Source organism: Mesocricetus auratus, unplaced genomic scaffold (genome assembly GCF_017639785.1).
Source record: "Mesocricetus auratus isolate SY011 unplaced genomic scaffold, BCM_Maur_2.0 Super-Scaffold_100009, whole genome shotgun sequence".
Taxonomy (NCBI): domain Eukaryota; kingdom Metazoa; phylum Chordata; class Mammalia; order Rodentia; family Cricetidae; genus Mesocricetus; species Mesocricetus auratus.
Window position 1 is genome coordinate 58,939,110 of NW_024429193.1, and position 12,534 is coordinate 58,951,643.

The 12,534-nt window shown below is 38.5% G+C and overlaps 1 pseudogene; it reads left to right on the forward strand.

Moving 5' to 3' along the window:
• LOC121142137 overlaps positions 1–12,534 on the forward strand; it is an 85,223-nt pseudogene that overhangs the window by 64,365 nt on the left and 8,324 nt on the right.

Sequence of the window (12,534 nt, forward strand, 5' to 3'; positions counted from 1 at the left end):
AGTCTGTAGTGATTACTTTCTCTTGCTGTAATAAAACACTGAACTAACTTGGGGAAGAAAAATTTATTTCAGTTTGTAATGTCCAGGTCACAGTCCAACACTGAGGGAAGCCAGGGCAGGAACCTGAGGGCAGGAAGTGAAGCAGAGATAAATGCTGCTTTCTCGCTTGTTATTATGGCTCACAAGGCTTGCTTTCTTCTACCACCCAGTGGACATGATATATACAATATGTGTCACATATAAATAAATATATTTAAAATTACTTGATCTCAGTAGATACTCTTGTCATAATATGTGTCTTTTGCTTTGACTAATACATACTAAATAACATATATATGTATGTACATATATATGTATATTTAAATTGACTCAGTATCAGCAGATTGACTCTAGTCATGATATATGATTCCTGTCAATCTTTTACTATGGTTCTGATAATAATACACCTTCTCTTTCTCTCTTTGGCTTCGTTTTTTTTCACTCTCAGCATACCTTTATATTTAAGGTAATATCCTTGTAGGCAAATATAATTAGTGGATCATTTTTGTATGTTCTCTTTAAAAATAAAACATTCTACAAACTTTGTCTACTACTTTGAACATCTCACCATTTAAATTCAATATTCTTAAATGTTAACATAACCAGTTAGGTATTAAATATGTCATTTTATCGTTATCATCTATTTGCTCTTTTTTCCCTCCCCTTTTATGGATTAGATAGTCCATACTGATTTACTTACAGTGCTTTAGTGTGTCTCTTAGAACATTTTTAGTTATTGTTTAGATTGCTTAATTTTTAGTTGTTACATTATTTGCGCATAGTTTATCATTCTATGTATTTGAACAATTTGTCAATCCAAGAGCTTTGTAAAAGCATCACCTACTTTACATCGTTTCACCCTCTGTACTAATACTTTATTTATATCAAATACTTGGTCTACACACATTGAGAACTACATGAACTGGCACATTGCTACACTTTATTGCTTACAGGGCTCGTGTAAACAAACAAAGCCTACTTATTCCTATTTATATTCTCTCTATTTCTCTCCCCTCTTTGTACTGTTAAGATTAGTTCTCTTTAGAGACATTCCATTAAGAACTTTTAAAGGGCATCTTGCTGTGACAACACTAGTTGACATCACAGCATAGATGGGGGCACTCTCATAATTGTATACCTAGATAAAGAGCTACAGACAGTTAATAAACTGCTGAGAGAGGGAAAATCAGCCTTCCCCAGGGATAAGCCTCCTAATCAGCTATCCAATGCCAGATGGTCATCCCTACAACATATACATACAAACAACACTACATAAACTCATCAGGTTGTATTTATATATTTATTCACATATATATACATACATATATGTAACAATAATAACTTTTAAGAGGTCATGAATTTGAGAGGGAGCAGGGGAACACAAAATGGGCTGGAGGGAAGACAAGAAAATGATGTAAATACAGTGCACACATATGAAATTTTAAAAATAAGTAAAAATTTACTTTTTAAAAAAATGGGTTTTCTGATGACAAATTCTCATAGTGCTCCTTAATCTGAGAATGTCTTTATTTCTCCTTCATTGCTGAAGAGTTAATTTTGATGACTATATTAACTGGATTCAGGGCTACAATTCTTCCAGTACTTGAAAATTCTAAAGTTGAGTGTCAGTTTTCCCATTACTGTAATGAAATATCTTGGCTAATAAATTTAAAATAGAGAAGCTGCTTTGGCTCAAAGTTCTTGAAGTTTTAATCCACAGTCAGTTAAAAAATACCAAGCATGAATGCAACATTCAAGAATTTCAGAACTGATCATCATACCAAACCTAAGAGTCTGTAGGATAGGAGAAGGAGCTGATGTGTAAACTAAAGGCATAGGGAAGTATTGAATGAAAGAAAAGTAGATTTCCTAAACCCAGGGTAAGATCTGCTGTTACAAGCATTCTTCCCACCAGCCTGAGCCCACAGCCATGTCAGCCCCGAATGAACACACAAGACTTATATTAGTTATGAAACTGTTGGTTTTGGGCTTCTTATTGGCTAGCTCTGTCTTAATTACTAACCCATTTTTATGTCTTATATTACCAGAGAAAGAGTCTGAACCTGTTACTCCTCTCACGTCCAACATGGAGATTGACTCTGCCTACGTTTCCCAGAATCCTCCTCATCTCCTAGTCCCACCTATCTTGCTGCCCCATTGGCCAACAGTGTTTTATTCATCAACCAATAAGATAAACATATGCAGAAGACCACTCCCCATCAATCTGCACTCAAAAGCACAAGGGCATTTAGAACCCCAAGTGACATGAGCAAAGAAGAAATTCCCCAAGATACACCATCGTCAAAATACTAAGACTATAGAAGAAATGAACAAAATTGAAAACTGCTAGATGAAAATGGAAATTTCTTTACAATTTAGTTTAAATCCATATCACATCAGACTTCTCTGTTGCTATGATATCAATCTTTGTAAATATGTAACTACCAATTCAAATTATTATGCCCAGAAAATTTTGTATTTTCAAATTGGTGAAAAAATACTGGCCTTTGAAGAAAACTGCAAATTAAAACAACCTATGACCTCTAATCTAGCATTACAGAAGATACTTTGGGGAATTCTATACACAGAGAGAAAGAACATCACCAAAACAAGAGCACAGAAAAAAAATGAATTTCATGCATGAATGAACAAATAAGAAGTAAGGAAGAATCAAAGATATCCAGTGGCTGAATGAATAGTATTCTTAGTATTCTTACAAACCAGGAAAAGAACAAAAAAATTCCAGGAATCATCAAACATCTCTCAGTAATAACCCTAAAATATGGTCTCTACTCAGCTTGAAAGATGCAGACTAGCTTATACCAAAAGAGACGTAAATCATTTGTTCCTTGTAAGAGACAAGGGACACACTAAGGTACATACGGACTGTAGGTGTTAGGGTGGTAACCAATATGCCAAGCACATAGAACTAAGGGGAATTGAGAGTAGTCATTCTCTTATCAGGGAAAGCAAACTTCAATCCAAAGTTACTTGAAGAGGAAAAAGAAGGCCATTGCAGATAAACAAAGTGAAAATACACCAAGAGTGGACAACAATTATTAAAAGAACATGAATATACTCAGTTTTGTAAAATGAGAACTATGAGAAAACAAGAGGCAGATAGGTCCTGCTACACTAATAGTGGGTGATGTCAATATTCTTATCAACAGACAAATCATTCACACAAAAATCTTCATTCCTACCTCCTTCCTTTTTCTCTCTTCCTCATATCCTTTTTGTTCTTACTTCTTAACTACGACCTCAAGAAACTTGAATAATCTTTAATAACAAACCCTCTGACCCATAACAGTGTCCCAATTCTCTCTTCTTGGGAAATTTTCTCATCTCATTTCATTTCTTAATTGATCTAATACCAGTCCCCATCCTTACCCAGTCCATATCCCTGTCACCCACAATCCTAGTAACTAATTCCTTATTATAAACTACTCTATCCTTGCTTGTTTGTTCACCAATAATTACTGGAGTTAACAAGAACATTGCTCTTACCTGGCCATGGTATAGTGTGCCTGTGCATCAGTTACATTTGCTTCTCAGCTTGTGAGTAATGTAGAGGTCATGGGAGATGCCCAAGTTCAGCTTGTGAGTAATATAGAGGTCATGGGAGATGCCCGAGTATATGAACTCAGGGCTTAATTCCTGGGCTATACACACAAACTATTACACCCTTGTTCCTTAACTTAAACATTGCAAATACTTTAATTGAATGAATATAGCTAATAAAAATCTAATTAATGAAATAACAGACATATGTTCAATTCAGTAATGTAAGAAACATGACAAATAAAGTCAGAATTTTTCACAGCAATGGTTTCCAGTGAGAGTTAATTAGAAAAATCCCAGACCCCCCAAAAAAGAAAGAAAGGAATATAAACAAATAAACAAAATTAATTAAAAGAAACTACAAATAACTGAATGAAATAAGAAAATCAATGCAGGATGTAAAACTGGAATGGAATAAAAAGATAAAAATACTGAAAACAGTTAAATTGAAAATTTTGATGAAGAAAATTTAGTAAGTCAAATAACAGACTCAATAGAAAGCTCATCCATAGAATGGACCAAATGAAAAACAGAATATCAAGAATAGATGGTAAGATGGAGGAATTAGAACACTGAGATGTCAACAGAGATAAAACAATATGAACGGAACACATGGATTCCATAGGACACTGATTTGCTTTGTCACTCCTTTTTATTTTTTTAATAAATTTTATTTAAATTAGAAACAATCTTATTTTACTCTCTCTCCCATCCTGCCATGCCTCCAACCAACCCCCATCCCATCCCCCATCCACTCCCTAAGAAGGGTAAGGCCTTCCATGAGGGATCATCAAAGTCTGTCAAGTCATTTGGGGCAGGGCCTAGACTCCCACACACACACACACACACCCCTCCCCCACCTCCACCCCAACCCCCCCAACACCCATGTATCTAGGCTAAGAGAGTATCTCTCCATGGGGAATGGGCTCCCGAAGTCCTTTCATGCACTAGGAATAAATACTGGTTCCACTGCCAGAGGCCCCATAGATTGCCCAGGCCTCCTAGCCGACACCCACATTCAGGTGGCCTGGTTTGGTCCATAGGACACTGTTTAAAGACCACAAATTTGAAAACTATGGAGACATAAGAAGAAAAAATCCATCAGGCTAAAGGCATAAACCACATATTTAATAAAATTATAACAGAAAACTTCTCTAAACTAGAGAAAAACAAGACCATTCAAGAGCTGGGAAGTATATAGAACAACAAATGGACAGGGCTATGAGGGAACCTCCCAATATGTTCTAATTTAAACACTAAGCACAGAGAACACAGAAAATGTTGAAAGGAAAAATATTGAATAATTAATAGGTTTCCTGCCACCCCTCCCCATAATAAGTTTCTCCACTAATGCAGTAATCCAGATCAAGCGGAATTGAAAAATGGGTATATTGAGGAGAGCAACTCCCAGGCGGGTTCTCTTGTCCCAGAGATAGAGACCAGAGACGTCCTGCACCTGAGCCAGGGCAGGAAAGTTTTATAGACTGAAAGCAAGGAGCGATAGCATGTCCACCACAAGTTGAGTTTGTGCCCAAGTATGCCCAAAAGCTGAATGCTTAGGCAGCTCACGACTTCAGGGGAGGAAGCTGCACTAGCCGCCAAGAATGCAGAACTGGGCTTTTTGGTGCCTTTTTGTTTGGAGACTCTGAGCAGGGAGGAGTTTGGAGAGAGGGGGAGGGAGGGAGGGAACAGAACTTTAAGCCGGAGGCCAACTGAACAATAATATATAAAGGCCAAACTGTCAGAGTTATAGAAATTTCTCAGCAGAACTCTGGAAGCCAGGGAGTGTGCAATGATGGATTATAAATTCTGAAAGACAATAACTGCCAACACAGATTCCTATTGCTATAACTGAAGGAGAAAGAGCCTTATATAATGAAAGACCAACTAAAGAAATTTATGACACTCTTTAGGGTAAAGAGAAAAATAAACATGTCTATAAGACTACAAGAAAGAACATTCTAGAAGACTAGTGAAGGAATAAGGAGAACCAAACACTATAAAATCAACAAAATGACGGGAAGTAGTACATCAATAAGAACCCTGAATATTAATGGCTGCAATGCTTAATCTTGATCGTCACATTGATTCCACCTGGAGTCATTTCAGAGACATGCCTTTGGGTAGGTCTCAAAACATTTCTGGGAAGGACTTGCTCAGGAGAGAAGACTCTCCTGGAATGGGCAAAACCTTCTGGGAACAGTCCACATGTAAAGAACCAAAGAGAAAGGTTTCTTGTCTTGTTGCCGCTGCTGCCATCCATCTATGGCCTCAGAACTCCTCTACTTCTGCAGCTGTGGACTGATAATCAGAAACTCTCCAGAAATCTTCTCACTCCAGTACATGGTAGACTGAATAATTAGCAGGTTCTCAGCCTCTCCAGTGTGCAGATGGCCTCTGCTGGACTACCCAGCCCCTCTGTATAAACTGAGGCTAGTAAGTCTCCTTTTATAACATAAACATGTACAAATCCTCTCTGCCTTCTTTCTCTAAAGAACTCTGACTAATACCAAGAATGGTTCTAGAGAAACAGAATAGTAAAGATAAATTTCTCTACTGGGGTTGGTAGCATCTAGGGCTGGCCTAGTAGACACCTCTAGTAGTATGGAGAGCACAGATAACTCATGATGTGAGCTATTTAAGTTCTGTTCAAGACTGAACTCTTTCTCATCTTGTGTTATAGTTTTAATCCACCATGGCTACCTAGATTTTTAGTTACATTACTCAAAGCCACTCAGTCATCATGACATCATTTGTGTACCTTCCCTCCCTCCCTCCCTCCTTCCCTCCTTCCCTCCCTCCTTCCCTCTCTCCCTCCTTCCCTCCCTCCCTTTTCTCCTGGCCCTCACTAAGGATTTGCTATTTGTCAATCATGTGCTGTTAATGTTTTATATAATCAAGTAATATTGCTCACCATTAGATCTTAGGGAGGGAGAGGGAGGAGATGTGGTTCAAGAGAGAGACACAGCATCTGTCCATTCTTCAGGAAAATGATTTATTAATGCTGACAGCAGCACTGATAAGCTGGAATTTATCTATCTATTTTATTTGTAGGAACTGGAGCAGCTCTACATTCCATCTGATGGAACATGGTGACTTTTTTCAGGACCTCTTAGGAGCATGTATGGGGCATGGGAGATAATGCACACGAATAAGTAGGTAAAGGTCCCTCGATTAGGCTGAAAGGTACTCTGCAAGTCCAGCTAGAGTGGTTGTTCAGAAAGCCCAGAGCTCATTCTTACATAAACAGTCAGATGGAGACTTACGTACAACAATGTGCCTGGCTAATATGTAACCTGAGGTACAGGACAGATGGGAAGGACAGCCCTGGTTAATATATGACCTATGAGATGTGACAGCAGTTAGCCTGTCTATGAACTCCTGTGTGGCAAGGAGGGTAGTGTGTTCTTGTCCTGCTTGTAGCCCTTTCTATTTAAGGATTGGGGACACAGACTTTTAGTGTTTGGTTGACATATCTATGTTTAAAAAGGAACTATTGGAGATGAGTTTATTTGGTGTCCTGATTTAGCCCTTGTAAGAAGCAAAGAATTTAGTGACTCTCTATATGAAACTTTTTTATATTTGTGGAGAAGTAAAGCATATAGTGAGGCTGGCTGTTTGCATAGACTGATAAAGTAACTGAGCTGGTTAGCTTTTGTAAACTTGACGTGAGCTAGAGTCATCTGAGAAGGGGGAGACCGAAATTGAGAAAATGTTGCAGTAAAACTGGCCTGTAGGCTAGCCTGTGGGCACTTTCCTCATTAACAATTGTGGGAAAGTATGTAAAGGAGCAAACCAAGAAAGACAAGAGGAGCAAGCCAGTAAGCAGCACCCCTCCATGGCCTTTGCATCAGCTCCTGAATCCAGGTTCCTGCCTTGAGTCCCTGCCTGGACTTTCCTCAATAGTAGACTGTGTATGCCAGGAAAAAAACCCTTTCTCCCCATGTTGTTTTTGGACAGAATGTTTTAACACAGCAACAGAAGCCAAATGAAGAAAGTATCAAAAGAAAAGAATGAGCTCATAGTTGACATTTCTACAAACCAAATGTATGTAAACAGTGTAAAGGCTTCTGAGTGTGTCTTAGAGAATTTTCTCTCCAGCAGCTATCTGGTTGAAGTTACCAAATTCCAAACCACAAAGTCTTAGCATATGATTGATCGACATACAATTCAGTTTCAAAAGGTGTTATTGGTTTAAACGGGGGGCATTGTTGGGAATGGTTTACAACAGAGATGGGTGGAAGGGCTATTATGAGGTCAAGGGTATCAAACTACAAGATTCTGATGTGTCTATTTCTCCTGAAATGCTTCCTCATTCGTGCATAGCTGTGGTACTATCCCTTCTTCCTGTAAGCTTGAATTTTTTGAACTGGCAATGACCTTCCCTGAGGGAGATGACATACAAGGAAATGCAGATGCCACTCAGGGCCCACTCTCTCCACCCATCTTCGTCTCTGAAGCTATAACCAGATTGAAGAGTCAAAAGTCCCTTAGAGGTGAGGTGCAAAGCATGAATCATGAGGAGGTGTGCTGTGAACGGAAGTTTCTGTCCCACTTGGTCCCACAGCCCTTTAGTCCCAAATAAACACACACAGGCTTGTATTAATTAGAAACTGTTTGGCATATTGCTCAGGCTTTTTACTATGCAGCTCTTACAACTTAAATTAATCCATAATTCTTATCTATGTTTAACTACATGACTTGGTACCTTTTTTCAGTAAGGCATTCTCATCTTGCTTCCTGTGTTTCTGGATGGAGATTCTATCTCCACCTTCTTCTTCCCAGAATTCTCCTAGTCTGGTAGCCCTGCCTATACTTCCTGCCTGGCTACTGACCATTCAGTGTTTTATTAAACCATTACGAGTGACAAATCTTTACAGTGTGTAAGAGCATTATTCACACCAGTGTACCACATCCCTAAGGAACTTCTTGAGTTTTCTATTTCATTCAAGCACAAGCATGGTGAGTCTGTGTGGAAATGGAGTTTAAGGGTATGGGATAATGGTGGGAGGAACATAAAATCAGATTGGGCTGAGTTTAGTGGTATGGGCTCATTGGGCAGATTCTAGGTTTAATGTTGCAGCTCATAGGGTTTTCAAAGATGTTAACAATGCTTTATCTTGTTGGTTGGATGAAGTATGGGTCAAAAGATAGCCTACTTGAGTGAGCTGTAGATTCCTGAAAGCCCTTGGCTTAATGATGAAGGTAAATAGAAATGGTGGGGCAGATTCACCTCGTAAAACCTAATAGGTTAGGAGGAGGATAGGCCGTCTGCTAATATTCTTAAGAAACAGGTGTGTGCCATTGCTCTTCTCTGTACACCAGTCCTTACAGGGAAAGATGCAGATGCTCAGATGACATATGTTACTCCCTGGTCTTCTAGTGGTTAGGATTCAGTGCTCTCAAGTGACATATGTTGTAGGTAGACATTTCCTTCCCACCTGCCAGTTCCCAAATAACAGACACGGAGACTTAATATTAATTATAAATGCATGGCCAATAGCTCAGGCTTGTTACTAGCTAACTATTACATTTAAATTAAACCCATATTTCTTATCTATGCTTTGCAGCATGGCTTGTGGCTTTACCTGTCCTCCAGTATATCTTGCTTCCTATGTATCTCCTGGTAACTCCTCTGACTCTGCCCTTCTTTTTCCCATCATTCTCAGTTTAGCTTTCCCACCTGATTTTATCCTGTTTAGCTACTTTATTATTATACCAATCACAGTGACAAATCTTCACAGTGTACAAAAGGACTATTCCACAGTAAGAAGGTCAAATTGGATACAGGGCAGCTAGAGCCATGTGGAAGGACTGACTCACCAAAGACAAGATAAACATACTTACTATAATGAATAGCATAAGCACAGTAATGTTCATAATGATCTGACTCATAGACCTTTGGCATGGGGTATAGCTCATGATTTGATTAGATAGTCAGGGACTTGGAAAGTGTATGATTAGAAAGTTGGAGAGAAAGGTATTTGAATAAAGAATATGTGGCTAGAATTCTCCAAATGAGCAAAGGATATAAGGATATTTTTCCCACATAAGTACTCATCAAAAAGTCACCTCATGGGGCTGGAGAAATGTCTTGATAGTTAAGAGTACTAGTTACCTCTCCAGAGAACCAATGTTTTATTTCCAACACCCATATGGTGTTTCACAACCATCCGTAACCCAGTTCCAGGGGATCCAAAACCCTCTTTTGACATTTGCAGGTACTGTGCATGCATGTGGTACAAAGGCATACATGTGAGAAAAGCACTCATGTACATTAAATAAATATTTTGATGCTGTTGTTGTTTTACAAGACAGGTTTTCTCTGTGTAGCCTTGCTTGTCTTGGAACTCACTTTGTAGACTCTGAACTCACAGAGATCCACCTGTCTCTTCCTCCCAAGTGCTAGGATTAAAGGCATGCACCATCACAGTCTAGCTAATAGATATTTTTAAAGTGACATCACTATATGAGGGGTTCAATAATTAAGAAGATATGGGTGATCCATTCTGAAGGTAGCAGTCAGTCCCTTTCCTCAGTCATCCAGCCATCTCTGCCACTACTCAAAAGCCTATGACCAAAGTGACCATGGCAGCAGGGAGTAAGGTTCATGGGGTCAACAACATTCATACTGATTTAAGGAATATCTTCATTTTAAAAAGAATTACAATTCCAAACCCTAATGCACTCAATTTCATAAGAAAAACGTTTACTCAATATAAAAACATAGATTAATCCTACCTCAGTAATATAGGGTAACTTTAATATTCTGCACTCACCAAACAGGCAGATTATCCCAACAAAAAAAAACAGAAGTGCTGGAGAAATGACTCAGTGGATAAAGTGCTGGCTCTGCAAGTGTGAGGACCAGAGCTCCAATACCCACACGAGAGACCCTGCCTCTAAGTATAACGGGGAGAGTGATCAAGGAAAGACACCCAGAGTTAACTTCTGACCTCCGCATGCACATGTGTGTGCATGGACACACACGCATATACACATATACCACATGTGTACAAATGCACATAGAAAACACAGAGAGAGAGAGAGAGAGAGAGCAAGAGAGAGAGAGAAACGACTGAGTTAAATTACATTGTCGATCAAATAGATCTAGCATACAGTCACAGAATAGTCTGCTCGAGCCCTGTAAGTGTAAGCTTGGGCATGCCATAGAACTTTGTGTAAAATAGGTCATATAATACAAAACAAGTCTTAATAAATTCAAGAAGAATAAAAACCCTCTAACCACAATGGAATACAGGTAGAAAAACTATAGAACACACACAAACTCATGGAGACTGAATAGCATATTACTGAATGATGAATGAGTCATTGAAAAAATAAAAAAAAGAAGTGAAAATTTTTCTAGAATTTGGTGAAAATGAAAACACAGCATATAAAAACCTATGGGGAAGAATTAAAGTAAAAATAAGAGAAGTGTGCATAGCTACAAGTACCTGCATAACAAACCAGAGAGATCTCAAAGGAACAACCTACTCATATGCTTTAGGAGCTTTAAAAGCAATGGGCAACTCAAGATCAGAAGACTGGGCCAGGGATACGGATCAGTGGATAAAGGTGCTTGTCACCAAACCTGATGATCTTACTTCAATTCCCCAGCACCCCTGGAGCGAAAGGATAGCAGCAGCTCTCTTGAGGTGTCCTCTGACCTCCACACATGTGCTCTGATACACTCTTTGCCTTTGAAATTAATTAGTTAAAAACCAGTGGACAGAAAGAAACAAGGTCAGTGGAGAAATTAATGAAGCAGAAATAAAACCACTATGCCAAGAATTAGCATTATTACCTTTGGAAAGGTAATAAAAATGAATAAGTCCTTAGACAAACCAACCCAAAGAGAGAAAAGACCCAAACTAATAACATCAAGACACAAAAAGGAAAATATTACAATAGGTATCCACAAATTTCAATACGTCATTAGGACATTTCTTAAAAATAGATTACACAAGATTGAAAAACGTAGAAGAAATGAATAGACTTCAAAACACATATGAGCTACTAAAACTAAACCAAGATGAGGTAAACAACTTAATCAATAGCCAGTGATGAAACTAACACAACCTTTAAAAAATATTTCCCAACTGAGACAGATTTGGGGGCATGTGGATGCGCTACTGAATTCTACCAGATCTTTAAATACCAAACATCAGCATTTCCAAAAGTATTTCCTAGAATTGAAAGGGAAGGTACACTACCAAACTCCTCATCTTATGTCAGGATTACCCTGATATTAAAGCCAGAAAAAGACAAAATTAAAAATAATATTTAACTGTGTAAAGATGTGTTACATTTACTTCTGCTGCCTTTGTTAATGACATAAAGATATGTTATATCTGTTCATGCTGCTTTGTATTTGCTTAATTATATAAAGATGTGTTGCACCTTGCCTGCCTAAGGCACCTGATTGACCTAATAAAAAGCTAAATGGCCAATATCTGGGCAGGAAAGGGATAGGCAGCGCTGGCAGATCAAGAGAACAATTAGGAGCAGAAATCTAGGCAAAGGAGAAGGGAGAGAGAACATGGAGGGAAAAGAGGAACATGCCAGGGTTAGAAGTCAGGCAGCTTCCAGTCAGCCAGACTTTGGAGGAAGCAGGAAAGTAAGAATACAAAAAGAAAATAAGGTCTGAGGCAAAAGGTAGATAAAGAGGAGCAAGTTAATTTAAGTCTAAGAGAGTTAGTCAGAAATGAGCCTAAGCTAGGCCAAGCATTCATAACTAATGAGAAGTCTTTGTGTCATGATTTGGGAGCAGGTTGGTGACCCAAAAGAAAAAGCCTGCTACAAGCTCCTGCAAGCATAACTCAAGAACATATTGAGAAGATCAATCAACATGGTTAACTCAGCATCATTACTCAGATGCAAGTATGATAAAAATATACAAGTCAGTACCTGCATTGTATCACATAAGTGAAC